Consider the following 13,380-nt stretch of genomic DNA (forward strand, 5'->3'; position numbering starts at 1 on the left):
GGGGCTGTAACCAAGGGGAGCACGTGTGCACCCCCAGACGTTGGGGGGGGGGGGGGCGGATTTCTGTTTCCATATGGAAAAGGGATGTGGCATCTGGTTTCACTCCCAGCAGCTGGCAGCTTGAAGCCTGTGTTTTGCATGGTGCGGAGTAAAGAGAAAATAAAGTGTCGAATTGTTTGGCATTATCAAGGATTTCTGCTCCCCAGGACTCCTGCATAAAGAGATGGAAATTTTAGCTGCTGGAGCCAAGAAACACACAGAAGTATATGAATTTATTACATTTTATCTCATTCCCCTGCAAACAGCGCTGGAAATGTCAAAAGATCATCTATTGTTTCATCGTTTAGAAAGAATTTTTGTTTTCTAGTTGTAATTTCTTTGATGCCTGGCTGTGGGGAAGGAAGAGAAATTGGAGCAGGAGCTGGCAGGGCTGCGGCAGGTTGGATGTGCAGGTTTGTCTGGCCGTGGAGCTACATGCATTTAAATTTCTCACATCCCGGGTTTTTAATTTAACAAATGTAATTAAGGCTGGGGTAGGTACTCGGATTATTCATTTACTCCAGATGGAAAAAAAAAAATTAAATTGAATGCAAATTCCGTAATCAGACATGAAGTTGAGGGTGTCGGACGTGATAGGGAAGTGTCAGCACATTAATCGGACCGCTTTCCCTAAACAGCACCCAAATCTAAGAGCCAGGGATTATTTGAATAATTGAGGTGGCATTTGATAAGATATCTGATTGCTGATATCTCCTTAAGATGGAGCCCTAATTGTAATTCTCCATCAAGAAGGATTAATCTGCCTAACGGTGTGCTGGGAATAGTGCGGTGTCAGGCTGTCTCCCTTGAATTTTGGGCTTTTATCAAGGGCTGCCGTGCTCGGGGAAGGTGCCAACGTGATTTATGGCTTCTCCTGGTACTTTATACGTGAGCCGGGAGGTCACCTGGTTGCGTGGCCAAGTCCTGGGGACCCAGGCTGCCCCACCAGCACCATGGCCCGTGGCCTCCGACATTGGGTCTGTTTTGGAGGTGCCTCCGATCATTGGAGAAGGATCCAACGTTGCATTTCAGTGTCCCTTTGTAGTGTCTTCAGGGCACAGTTAAACACCTTTTTCCCTGTGAAACGGTGACCAGCTGTCCTGGCAGAAGACCTTATTGGAGGACCATGACTCTGTCCACAATGCTGGTCATCTGATGGGATCCAACCTTGATGTCCTTGGAAAGCTGTTGGGAGTTGATGGACATTGACCCCCAACTCAACTGTGGCAGGGGTAGCAAGAGGAGTTTCGACTCGAGTCGAGAGAAGACACTTGGCTGTAACCATAGACAGCTTTTCTTGCATTTCCAAAGCAGTTCTGCATTCCCCCAGGAGAAATAGCATTTCTGTAGAGCCCTTTCCACTGCCAGCACCGTTGGTTCCTCTTGTAACCAGGCATGTAAGGGTGGGGAGGCAGAGGTGGACTTGCCTTCCTGAATCCTGCACCCTGGGTGACATTAGAAAGGATTTGAAGTGGTGAAAATGCCAATTAAAAAAAAATATCTTTCCATGTTGAAGATCCAGACTTGTAAACAAAAAATTGTGGTCTTTCTTTCTCGCTTCCTCTATCTAGCAGCAAATGAAAAAAGAAAACAGAGAAAGAGGTCAGAGGAGGCAAAGGGGTAAAGCTTGAAAGATATTTTTTTTTTGAGTGCATGAATATTTTCAAACTAAATGTAAATGTGATATGAAAAAAAGTGTGTTGGGGAGAAGCTATTCATGAGCTGTCCGTGTCATGAGCTATTGGGCTGTCCAGCAGTGAAGAGGACAAATGATTTTTCTCCTGTCTCTAAAGTAAAGCCAAATGTGGGTAGTTCTTACTACTTTTTTTTTTTTTTTTTTTTTTGGCTCACCACCCCACCTCCTCCTGTGGCTGTGTGCTTGGCTGGTGATAGCTGCTGCTGCTTAAAGGGGTGCGTGCATCGCCTGGGTGATGCGATTTTAGCCAAGCTCTGAGCAGTGTCTTCACCACCAGGAAGGTGAGATTTCCCCTCAAAAAAACAACCAACCAACCAACCAAACTTAAATCACTTGAGATAAGTTGGGCGTTATCTTAAGGTTGCAAATTGCTTGTTTGCTTCTCCAGCTGGAGCTGTTAATTCAGAACAATTAACGCGCTGTTTAAAACCAAGGCGAAGCATATGGAGGCGGTCCCAGGGAAAAGAGCCTCTTTGGGATGGAGAACCCCGGCATCTGCAAAATCCGATGGATAACTCCAGTTTGGCTTTCTTTTGAGATCCAGGCAGGTGTTGTGGGGAATGACATGAATAGTGGGGAGCTGATCCCCCAAAGTCCGCGCTGAATGCTGAGTGATGCTTAAAGCAGGAGCCAGCTGGGTCTCTAGACCCAACTAGATATCAAGTGCCTGGCGTCCGTCACTGGGATGAATTCATCACGAAGAGTGCTGTCACCACCACATCCCTCCCTGAATATTTCTTCTTGATGAAGAAATAATGAATCCTAAAATAATGCCTAGTTTATTTGATGAGCCCCTTTTGCAATGCCACGAAACACCGCTCTGGTTCCATCCTCTAAGCCTTTTCTCAGCATCGTTTTGGATACCTGCCATCTATTTTCTCAGGTGTACACCCCCCCCCCCCTTTTTTTTTTAATGCAGGTGAAGAACAAAAGCCTAAATCTGGAAATAAACCCCAAAGTACACCAGCAGTGGGTGAGCACAACCTGCTTAAAATGTTTCTGGGGCAAAGAAGAAGGAGGTTTGCTCCTTGCTTTTGCACAAGGACTTAAAGCGCTCAATTAGACTTTTATGGGATGCTGTGTAAAGCACTGTAGCGGTGGAAGATGGTGCATTTTTGCAGCCAAGTGGTGCCTTATGGGATGGTCCATCCTTCCTTCCATCCATGCATCTGTGCACCTATGTATCTGTTCTTCCATGCATCCTTGCATTTGTGCATCCATCCATCCGTCATTTTTGGTGGTGCGCCTCTGACCATAGTTTCACACCAATTTTATTAAAAGCATCCAAACCATTCTTACAGGAATCAACCTGGCCCACTGTGCAGCAACTTTTCACACCCCCCTCCCCAAATGATGGGAAGATGTGCTTTCATGCCCCAAAGCTTGCCGTAGGATTTTGGTTTTTGGGACCTCTGCAGCATGAGCCCCCCCCAAAACGTGAGTCCCCCTGAGCTGCAAAAGCCAAGCAGGTCGTCTTTAAGAGCTTTTTCTGCAAACCCTTTCCTGTTACTCCCCCATCCGAGGACGGATGGAGGCAGCATCATCGGCAAATCTGAATAACTAATCAGAGTCCTCATTAACCCCCCACTGAGATGCTCAAACATTCACTTTGCTGTTTGTGAAGCAGGAAAAAAAAAAGAAAAAAAGAAAAAAAAACCCAAACCCCCACAACCCACCCTGCATTAAAATTGATGTGTTATTAATCCCACTGTTCCAGACCTCATGGGTACCGAATTTTCCTCCGTCTCGCCTGAGGCCGAACAGTATGGTGCTGCTTCTGCGGGGCACTTTGACTTTCCATTATTTATCGGCGTGGTGTAGCGAGGCTGCTTTTGTTCCCTGGGCCCGGATGTATGCGTCTGGGTGTGTGTGGGGGGTGTCCGATATTTCCATACGTTCCCCCCTTTGGATAATGCAAATTGCCTATAGCGGCGCTCCACCAATGGACTCATCTCTCCCGGACCGTGTTTTGCAGCTAAACGGTTTTGCTTTTGCAGAAATAGAGAAATATTGGGGGTGTATGGCCATGTCTTGCATCTTTTCACTCTCTCTGAGCAAGGATGGGGTTAGCGCATCACCGGGTTTAACTTGCGGGACTGGGGAGGTGGAAGGATGGAAATCTTGCTCTTTGCACCTTCAAGCATCCCCATCATCCAGCCCCTGCCCTTACCCAGCGGCTGGAAGATGCTACAGAAATTGCACTGTGGGGAGGGAAAAAAAATCAACAAATCAAAGGTTTTTACTGCAGTAGTCCTCATGGCAGGTGGCAGCGGGTGTTGGAGAGTCGCACTCGCCCTTGGAGCTCCTTAAAGAGTTAAACTGAAATTGGAGCTTTGATTTCTGCATTTATACTGGTTTTTTCATGCCTACAGCGTTTCTTCAGTTGTCCCCTAGGTGTGGGGTTTGTACAGCTTGCTCCTGGGTGCAGCATAGGCTATGAAAACACTCCGGCAGAAAACAGCAGTATTATTGGGCATTTCACTATTTGTGGTTTCTGCTGAAGTCAGAGGAGCCAGCATTAAATTTATCCAAAAATTATAGTCACAATGTAAACAGCATTGATACAAGCAGGTTGGAAGCATCGTGGTCTGCTCACATAGGAAGCAAGGTGATGAGCCAGGAAAAGGCTTCTTGCTTTAAAATCCTAGACTTTTTTTTTTTTCAGAAATCCTCAGTTTTGGTTTGCTGAATGTTAGCTTTATTAGCATTCCCTCACACTTAATTAAATCTTTATTAACCGGGATGCTCTTGGCTTTTTGCAACGTGGGTACAGGCTGAGGTCCTGGGATGCTGGGTTCCCGTCTCCGCTGTTGGATGTTACTCAGGTCAAGTAGATCAGGATTTCGGGCTTTTGGGGGGATTGATTCAGGCATTTTGGGGGATTGATGGCTTGTCATAAATGGTGTCTGATTTATGACACTCGGGCACCTGCTCCATGCGACCACGAGTGCCCGGGACACCCTGTATCTTGCTGGTTTGCATTGCCTGCGGTGGAGCATCCTGAAGGAGGCATGTCCTCCATTCCCTTTCGCGTCAGGAAGACTTCAAAGGCCTCCGCTAAACTTCAAAGGATGCCTTTTGAAGTTGCTAAAAGTGTGCACCGGCTCAAAAAGACTTATCTGCCTCAGCAAGGGTGTTCAGGGAGATGTCCCCGGTGGAGTTGGCTCTTGGTGCTCTTCACGATGGAGACAGATATGGCATCTTTTCTGCAGAAGCTGCACAAACCCATATTTTTGTCCTACCTGCACACAGCACCCAAGACCTCGGCCCTGATTGCTTCCAAGGATGGAAATCAGTCTCCTAGAGCTGTTTTAGCACTGGAGAGCCTTATTTAGCTGCTCCTTTTCCTCCAGTCCTATTGTTTTGTTCACATGGGTGAGCCCAGATGACAAAACTCTCTCCCATGTGATGGAAGAAAGTCTTTACAGAGATTAAGGATTGCTGCAAGACGTGAACTTTTTCATCATGTTGTCAGACAAATCCAACGCAAATCAAGTCTCGGGTCCTTGGTGTGTATTTGGCATCAGCCTGTGCATCCCTCTCCAAGGCTCCAGCCCGTAGGGATTTGTGTGTTCTTGATCAAAAATATCCTTAATATTTCAGCTGCTGTTGTGGTGGAAGCGTTTTGGACTCGAGCCCCTTCTAAGCATCCTCGGTAGGACCTACGCTTGCCTAGAAGTCAAGAGACAGATAATCTTCTATCTTGACCTTTCGCCCCTTACTCCAGGTTTTCCACGTTGGGATGGTGCTGCCCCATTTTGCCTTGAAATCCAGCTGCTTCCATAGATCTCCTTGGGCAATGGCCTCAGTGACGTCCAGTTTTCCAGAAATGGCACTTCCTATACAAGCTGCCCTGTATACTTCTGTCTTTTGGAGCCGTCCTTACCCCATACTACTCCATACTTACTGCATACTACTACTTACGTACATACTACTTGGAGCTGCGGTGATGGGTGCAGGCTGTGAGGGCACGGAAATGTGAGCATCGTTATTGCAAGGGGTTGGGGATGGGATTAAATCCAGGGGAAACGGTTCTACTGGATCCCTGGTGCAGCCTCACCACGCAAGGTATAGCTCTCTGCTGGGGACGTATAAGCAGAGAGGAGCTCTCTGGAGATGGTGTGCATTATGGTACGTATCTCAGGTGTATGTTGGGGGTCTGAGGAGCTCTCTAGGGGTGATGTGTATCTAGAGTTGCGTCTATCAGATGTGCATTTGAATCCGAGCAGCTCAGCAGATCAAGCGGTGTGTATCTATACATCTACTAGACATACATCAGCAGTCCGAGGAGCTCTGTACTGGTTATGTATATCAAGGTAGCTATATCGGATGTATATTGAAGATCTGAGGAGCTCTCTAGAGGTGACGTGTATCAAGGGACATACATCAAATATATATCAGAGATCTGAGGAGCTCTCTAGAGGCGATGTACGTCGTGCTAGATGTATCAGATATATAATGGAGATTTGAGGAGCTCCAGCCAGGTGACATATATCAGAGATGTATATGTCAGATGTATATCGGTGAGGAGCTGTCTGGAGGTGATTTGTATCAAGGTAGATATATCAGATGTATACTGAAGATCTGAGGAGCTCAACAGAGATTATGTGTATCAAGGGGCATATATCAGACATATATGGGAGATCTGAGGAGCTCTCTACCAGGTGATATATATCAAGGTAGATATATCAGACATATATCAGAGATCTCAGGTGATGTTTATCACCTAACATAGAGGTAATATCTGGAGGTGATGTATATCAAGGGACATTTATCAGATGTATATTGGAGATCTGAGTGGCTCGCTAGAGGTGATGTATATTCGGAGATCTGGGGAATTTTCTCTCTTTTATTCCTTTTTCTGCAGTCACACCCCACCCCCACCCCCGCGGTCATGCTGATCCTTGCTCAGTCCATCTTTTTTTTTCCCACTGGATCTGCATAGGTGGGTCTAGAAATCCCAGCTTCCATAGAAGCCAAATCCCAGGTAGATGCCACATCACCTCTAACATCTGTGTGGACCTTCCCCTATTCAGTAGCAGCTGGGAGCTCCCCTGTGCTTGAGTTAATGGCTCTTCCCTGGTTCCCGTCATCCGAGCCCGCGTATAAAAGCACATTTACACTCAAGCGAAGATTATAATTAACCAGAGGGATGGCGGCAGCCGGCGCGCAACGGTGGCACGGCCAACAGCAACGCTGTTCCATTGCTTTTTCCCTTTTTTCTCCTTTTCAGACCTGGATTGTACCACTGACCCTCAGTGAGATCTCGTGCCAGGGATTTGCCATCCCCCAGGAGCCGAAAAGGACGGGACGAGACTGCGTCACCCTTCATCCTTGGCGGATAGACCAGCAGCAAGCACGCCTTCGTTTTCTGGACACACCTGGGTTCGACAGCTAAAAATCTGATTTATTTTTTGTCCTTCCATGGAAATGTTCACGCCTGCCCAGGCAAAACACTGGGGGTCTGATCTAGCTCAGCCATCAGCCCTGGTTCTACCTTCAAGAGGATACTCCCACCTAAGTTTTCTTTGATTCCTCCTATTTTCCCCACTGTCCTGCAAAAAAAAAAGTGCATTAAGAGCATGCTTGCCCACCACAGCCTCGCTGACACCACTCAAAGACCTTCCCTAGTGCAGAAAGCTTCACCCTGAGCTTAATATCTCAATTATTCTCTCAATATTCAACCATTTCATCCTTTGCTTTCCCAGGTTGTGATCCCTACCCAGAAAATCTTGGTTTCGGGGCGGCGGGAGGACATTTCAGGGCAGCAGCTCCTTGAGCACCCCCCAAACGGTAAGGCGGCTTTGCTTTGTATTACTTAAGAAATTATATGTATTAACTGTGCAATTATACATATTAATCGAGTAGGATGCGGTGAGTCATGACCTCGGTGCGGCTTTATCTGGGGGAATTTCTGCTCCATATTGTATCACCAAATTATATCACCCATTCCCTAAATCCAGTGAGCATTTAAGGGGGAATTACACCTTTTTGATACGTTTTCTTTTGGTTTTTTTAGAACTCAGGGAGTCTTGATTTAAAACTCAAGTGCTGATAACATGTTGTTAAGAGCCTTACAAGCCGTAGCCAGCCTGGAGGAAAACACAGATATGTTTTTGTAAAAATACCCTGAAATATGGGCTGTTATCACTGCAAAATTTTGGCACGTCAGTAGGATGTGGAGAAATGGTCACCGGCTAAAAATAACTGAAACACGGAGCTTAAAATAAGATGTACGTGAAACCAGGGGTCTCACAGTCCTTTAGTCAACCCTGATCGCTAAAATTAGGGCTTGACAGAGTGACAGATGTGTCGATCTGTGCCAAAACCACGGGCACCCGGCAGGTGACAGAGAAAATAAAATCTCTTGGCAGCAAGTTGCCTCCTAAAGGAGCAAAGGGAAGGTTTTGGTCACTGAAAACGGGGGTGCCGCCTTCAGTCTGTGCAAATATCGTGAAAAAGTGCCTGTTCCCTTCCTAAACTGGTGATATTTAGGGTGGGGGCATCTCAGGGGAAAACCCAAAAGCTTTTTTCAGTCCGTGGCACAGCAGAGCATCTTTTCTTTGAGCTTTTTGAGTCTTGCCTCCTCTGAAAGTCCCTTTTAATAAAGAGCAGCCAATAACGGCAGGATTATTTCCCCCAGGCTGCCCTTTCAGCCCTGATTCTTGCTGGTGACCTTCCCTTGGTCCAAAAAAAACCCCCAGGATTAAGGATGTGATGAAGCAGCTGAATTTCTCATTAGTCTGGTTTTACCCCCCTTCTAACAAAGGTACAGGTTAGGTTTGCTTTGAAATGACTTCTCCGGTGGCTTTGGGGGGGCTTGGGGTCCCCACAAGGTCCTCTTTCTGGGGAGATTCTCCCTGCCTTGATGCTCTCTTTCTAATTAATATTTTGGTGCGAGCTGCCCAGTGCCTGGTGCTCAGCGACGTACTTTGGGCACATTGGGTTGTTCCCCTTGGAATAAACTGAGCCTGTGGAGGACACGAGCACAACCTGTCCTGGAAAGCATCTCCAACGAGAAGACCAAACCCAGCCTAGTCAGCAAATTGTGCCAGCAAGGTCCAGACACCTCCCGCTAGAGGCACAGAATGACGTGGTGATTGGGTGTCCACCTAATGACCTTCTGGAACAGGAGGCTGCCATTGCTCTAAATGGTTAATGGTACAAATTATCTATCCTGAAGACATCTTCCAAGAAATAACTTGGTTCCCCTTGGCCTCCCTTCATTTTCCAGGCACAAAACCATTTCAGCTTTCCTCCTGAAGCCCCAACGTCCCCAGAGATGCATCTCCAAGGCCAGGTCATACGTTTTGTCACTATGGAAAACAAGTTGAAAAAAACCCCACCTTGGAACATCGGTGGCACACTGTAAACACTTCCCAGTCCTTTTTTTGTCCCAAATTTTCTCATTGTCTCAAGTTCAGACCAGGCTGAACATCTCTTAGGGTCTACCATTTGGAGTAAATGGAGAAGATAGTGTCGTTAAGCATAATTAAAGGAGTTTAAAACTATTGGTGACTCCTGTGCTAGCTGGAGCATGTATAAATCACCGTGTTAGGTCTCAAAGCTGTCTTTTGTCATTGAGGTTGGAAATACGGCAGAAAAGTTGCTTTTAAGTGGGCAAATGAAGAATGTTTAAATGGAGGCGATGAATCGTTGCGATCGTCGGTGTCTTGGCTCAGGGCTTGGATGGGGACAACTCTCTGCTGATCCTGGGAAGCCTGACATGCCTCAAGGAAAACCTCCTTTCTCTCTTCTGGTTTGTAGAGCCATTTCTGATGGGGAATTTTGCATTTTAAAAGGAAATTCAGCGGGGAGGTGAAGACCGGGAGGAGCCGGAGAGCTGCAAGAGAGGGATGCGAAGCGGAAACTCAGCAAGTTGGGAGCGCTGATTTATCTGCCATATGGGAAAGAGGAAAACAGCCGGCTCCAGAGGGATTTCTTTCCCTCTCCCAAAGGGAAAATTTGCAAGCATGATGGCAGGATGTAGCAAGAAACGAGGCAGATTTAAGGGAGGAGAGGGTTTTATTAGGTGTGCTGCGGCATTGCTGGGTTTTCCAGGCTTTCCCACGGGTGGGGAATGCTTTGCACGCTCCTGCGCCCCTCTCGCCCGCGCTTCTGCAGGCGGCTGAGGTCCTGCTGCTTTTAGCCCGATTGCCGCAAGCCCACCGAAAAGCAGGTGCCTGTTGGTGTTCACCTGGTGCAATTACTTGTGCGGGTGTTGGGAGATTGGCACGAAGCCCGCAGGCTTTGATTTGCAAAATAAAACACCCCCCAAAGGCGTTGTTAAAAACGGCAGCGTTGCTCACGGGGTGCAACGGCGAGGGTTTATTTTTTTATAAAATAAATATATGGGCTGCGGCCAGGGTTGCAAAATGTCATTGTGCAGGTTGTGGTGGGACCTTGGCCATAACCATCGGCACACTGCTCTGTTGAGTTCTGCGCTGGCGTTGGTCTGATTTGCGCTTTGCAAGACTCACAGCAGCTGAGAAATCGGTGGAGGACTGCAGCTGTCAGTTTGGGATGAAAGAACGTGGCTGATGGTGAAATTTTTGCTGAGCGAGACTGGTTTTGAGCATATTCCTTCTCGGCTGCCCTTCCTCGAAGCAAGAGCTGTGATGTGGCCTTTGCTGGTGGGACAGAAGATGTGTAAAACCCAGTCTCCTGTTTTCCCAGCACCTCGTTAATCTCAGACCCATACTTAAGCCTCTTCTTCCAACCCATCTCTCCAAAACTCATCACATTTATCTACCATCGTCTTCTTTGTCCTTCAAGAAGCACCTCTGAACCCGGCTGGGACCTTTGGGCTGGGACCTTCCCGTTGCAGGACTGGCGTGGGATGGAGATTTGGTGTTTGTGTGATGGGGATGGGTGTGCTCAGCGATTCCTCCTGCACGGGATTAGTGATGGAGAACGAAGAGCGTGAGGCAAGGTTTGAAAGCGTCGGGCAAGATTTTGATCATAAATTATTCACAGTTAATTGCTTGCCATGAAGAACTGTTGGGAGATTGATCTGCTCGCTGTGTTTTGCAAGCGCTGTCAAGGCAATCAGAAACTTCTCCTGGACAATTCGTGTCCGTCAAGAGAAGTTTGTGCGTTTTGGGGGGTTTCTCAGCTACATGTCGCTTCAAAGCTTTTTGATTTGCCCTCTGAAAAAATTCACAGGTTGCTCTTTGGGGAGCTTTCGTTGGGCCAGGGGCTGGATTGCACAAACTGCAAGTATTTCCAGGTTACTTTGAAGATGCTTCTTTGATGTTTCCCTGTGCCAGTTTGTTTTGGAAGGTGCTTTAATGGTCTTTCTTTATAAGAATAACACTTTAAAATCTATGTAGGTATCTCAGCTCTCCACTTAAAAAAAAAAAAAAACACCAAGAACAAAGTTGTTTAATGCTGCCGTTCAAGGTACATTAACCTTGTCTACTAAAACTGTGACTGGCTCTTGCAGGTTTTATTCTCGTGTTTATGTTGCATAGATATCCCTGGAGCCTTTTAGGGATGGGTATCTTTGGAGAGGAGAGAAATATTTAGCGGTAATTGTTGTTCTCATTGGAAATTCGCTGTAGCAGCTCCTCCCTTTCTATGGAGCTGGAGTTGGTAGAAGGATTTGCAAATATTAAATGAGTAAATGCTGTTTCCCCCGTACCCAGGGGAGATGTCCCAGCCACTGATGAACCAAACTGGTGCTTGGCAGGATTTTTTTGGCATTGTCCAACACGGCATTTCCCTCTCCCTTTTACCCTGGTGCTTATGCATTTGCCGAGAGCTTTTTTAGGAGAAAAATTGCCAAACGGTTTGCTCTGGTCTGGGGTTTATCCTGCAGAAATACCCAGCGTCCATCTGCTTTAGCCCATGGTTGTAGCAGAAGTGCGGACTCGCTTCGTCCTTTTTTGTTGGGAAATAACTGGATGCTGGGAAGGGTACGGACATCAGAATTTACGGAATCAGCATCTTGGCTGAAAGCAAAGGATGCTCCCAGTGCAAAAAACTTCCTGGGTTTGGGGAGAGGAAACTTGGCTACCAAATATCCCTAAAAAATTAAAAATACTCGGTGGTATTTCTTGCACAGATGCTCCTGAGAGCCTCGGGTGAGGCATTGTGTGAGCCCCCTTGGAAGCAACTTTGAACATGAGGAATAACCGGGAATGGGTGATGTCGTCTTGAAAAATGGGATTCTTCCACATTTTCAATCATTTAATAGCATTCAGTTTATTTTTCCTGAGTTCAGGGTGGCACAAGGGGGTTCCTCGAATAGCTTGTGAAAAGCTTGTGTTCATCTTTCAGGGTGACGGATGAATTTTGGTAAAAACAAGCAAAAAGGGTGAAGGCTGGTGGGTAGAAAGGAGAAGTTGAAGAGCAGGAGGGTCGCTCTCGATTCACTTTATGGCCGATGAAGAGTCAGCATCACCCGCCGAGGGTGAACCTGTCCTTGCTGGCAGTTCAGAGCGAGATGTATCGTTCTCTGGAGGTGCCTCTCCCTCCCCCCTCAGCTATATTTCTTCATTTTAACCTAGATGAATGCATATATCATAAACTTCAGCACGCACAAGCCCTCTGTGAAGACGGTGACATAAAAAAACTTGCAGCCTGCTGGGGAGGGAGCATGGCTAGCACAGCATCACTGCAAATTCCAAAGTGTCCCCTCTTAAAAAAAAAAAAAAAAAAAAAAAAGCAAACCGTTAGAAGAGGCAGCCTGCTTTTTAATACAGAGAAATACCGTCCCATGGCTGGAAAAAAAGATCCTCAGGTATCTCCAATAAATTTGAAACTTTGGGTAGAGAAGAGGAAACGCCTGAAAAGCTGATTTTCTGATTTCTGACGTGGGATCCTCCGTTATCAATTGCATGTTTGGCTCTGAGGGAGAAGCTGCTGAAGGAGCTAGAAAAAACTGTCCCCATTTTCCCACTGATTTGGAAAGAGGAGTTGCACCTTGCAAAGCTAATATAATATTAGCCATTAAAAATGATAATGTGGAGTCGCAACAATATGATTTTTTATTTTTTTTGCATTCAGTTCTATTTCTAATGTGATTTTGCGGCTGTTTCATTAATCAAGGAGGTCATACTCACCTGGGGGGGTGTGGATGACTGTCTGCAATACTTGGATTTTTTAAATGTTTTAAGGCATCAGTGACCACGCTGAAAAAAACCCACCAGCTTGACTTCTCAACTTAATCTTTAATTATTTTTATCTGAAAGAGGACATAATATATTGCTGGCAAAAAAAAGCAGCCTATAAATCTGAGGCTCTTTTAGGTAGATGCAAGCTCTTTGGGAAATACATTTCCAACTTAATGGCGATATTTCAGCAATAGCTGAAATAATTTTATTTCATAAGGAAATTTAGGATACTTTGATCTCAGGTTGCTGCCAAAACCTAAAGTACTGCTGCTGGCGGAAATGAAGGAGCCTTTATGGGGTTTTATTGCTCACCATTTCGTTCCTCGGTGCAAGCGCCCTGAGAGTTGGCTGCGATTCCTGCCCTCCTCGACCCCCAGCCCCCCCAAAATCTTCTCTTTGCCCAAGATTTGATCATCGCCTTGCCCTGTTCTGCAAGGGGGTTGCTGGGGGGTTGGCGATGCTCTGCTCCTTCCATCATCTGGATGCCTATGGTCAAGAGCTGATGTGGCTGAATTGATTTAAGAGGTG

At 46.5% G+C, this 13,380-nt stretch overlaps 1 protein-coding gene across 1 annotated transcript in view; it reads left to right on the top strand.

Annotated features, from left to right (window-relative positions):
- Positions 1-13,380, top strand: part of PKNOX2 (PBX/knotted 1 homeobox 2) — an 89,096-nt gene that overhangs the window by 46,599 nt on the left and 29,117 nt on the right. The window contains exons 2-3 of the mRNA XM_037409983.1: positions 6,969-7,120; positions 7,444-7,528. The gene's annotated coding sequence lies outside the window, so the exon portion shown is untranslated. The remainder of the gene's footprint in view (positions 1-6,968; positions 7,121-7,443; positions 7,529-13,380) is intronic.

This window comes from Falco rusticolus, chromosome 16 (assembly GCF_015220075.1).
Source record: "Falco rusticolus isolate bFalRus1 chromosome 16, bFalRus1.pri, whole genome shotgun sequence".
In the NCBI taxonomy this organism is placed as follows: domain Eukaryota; kingdom Metazoa; phylum Chordata; class Aves; order Falconiformes; family Falconidae; genus Falco; species Falco rusticolus.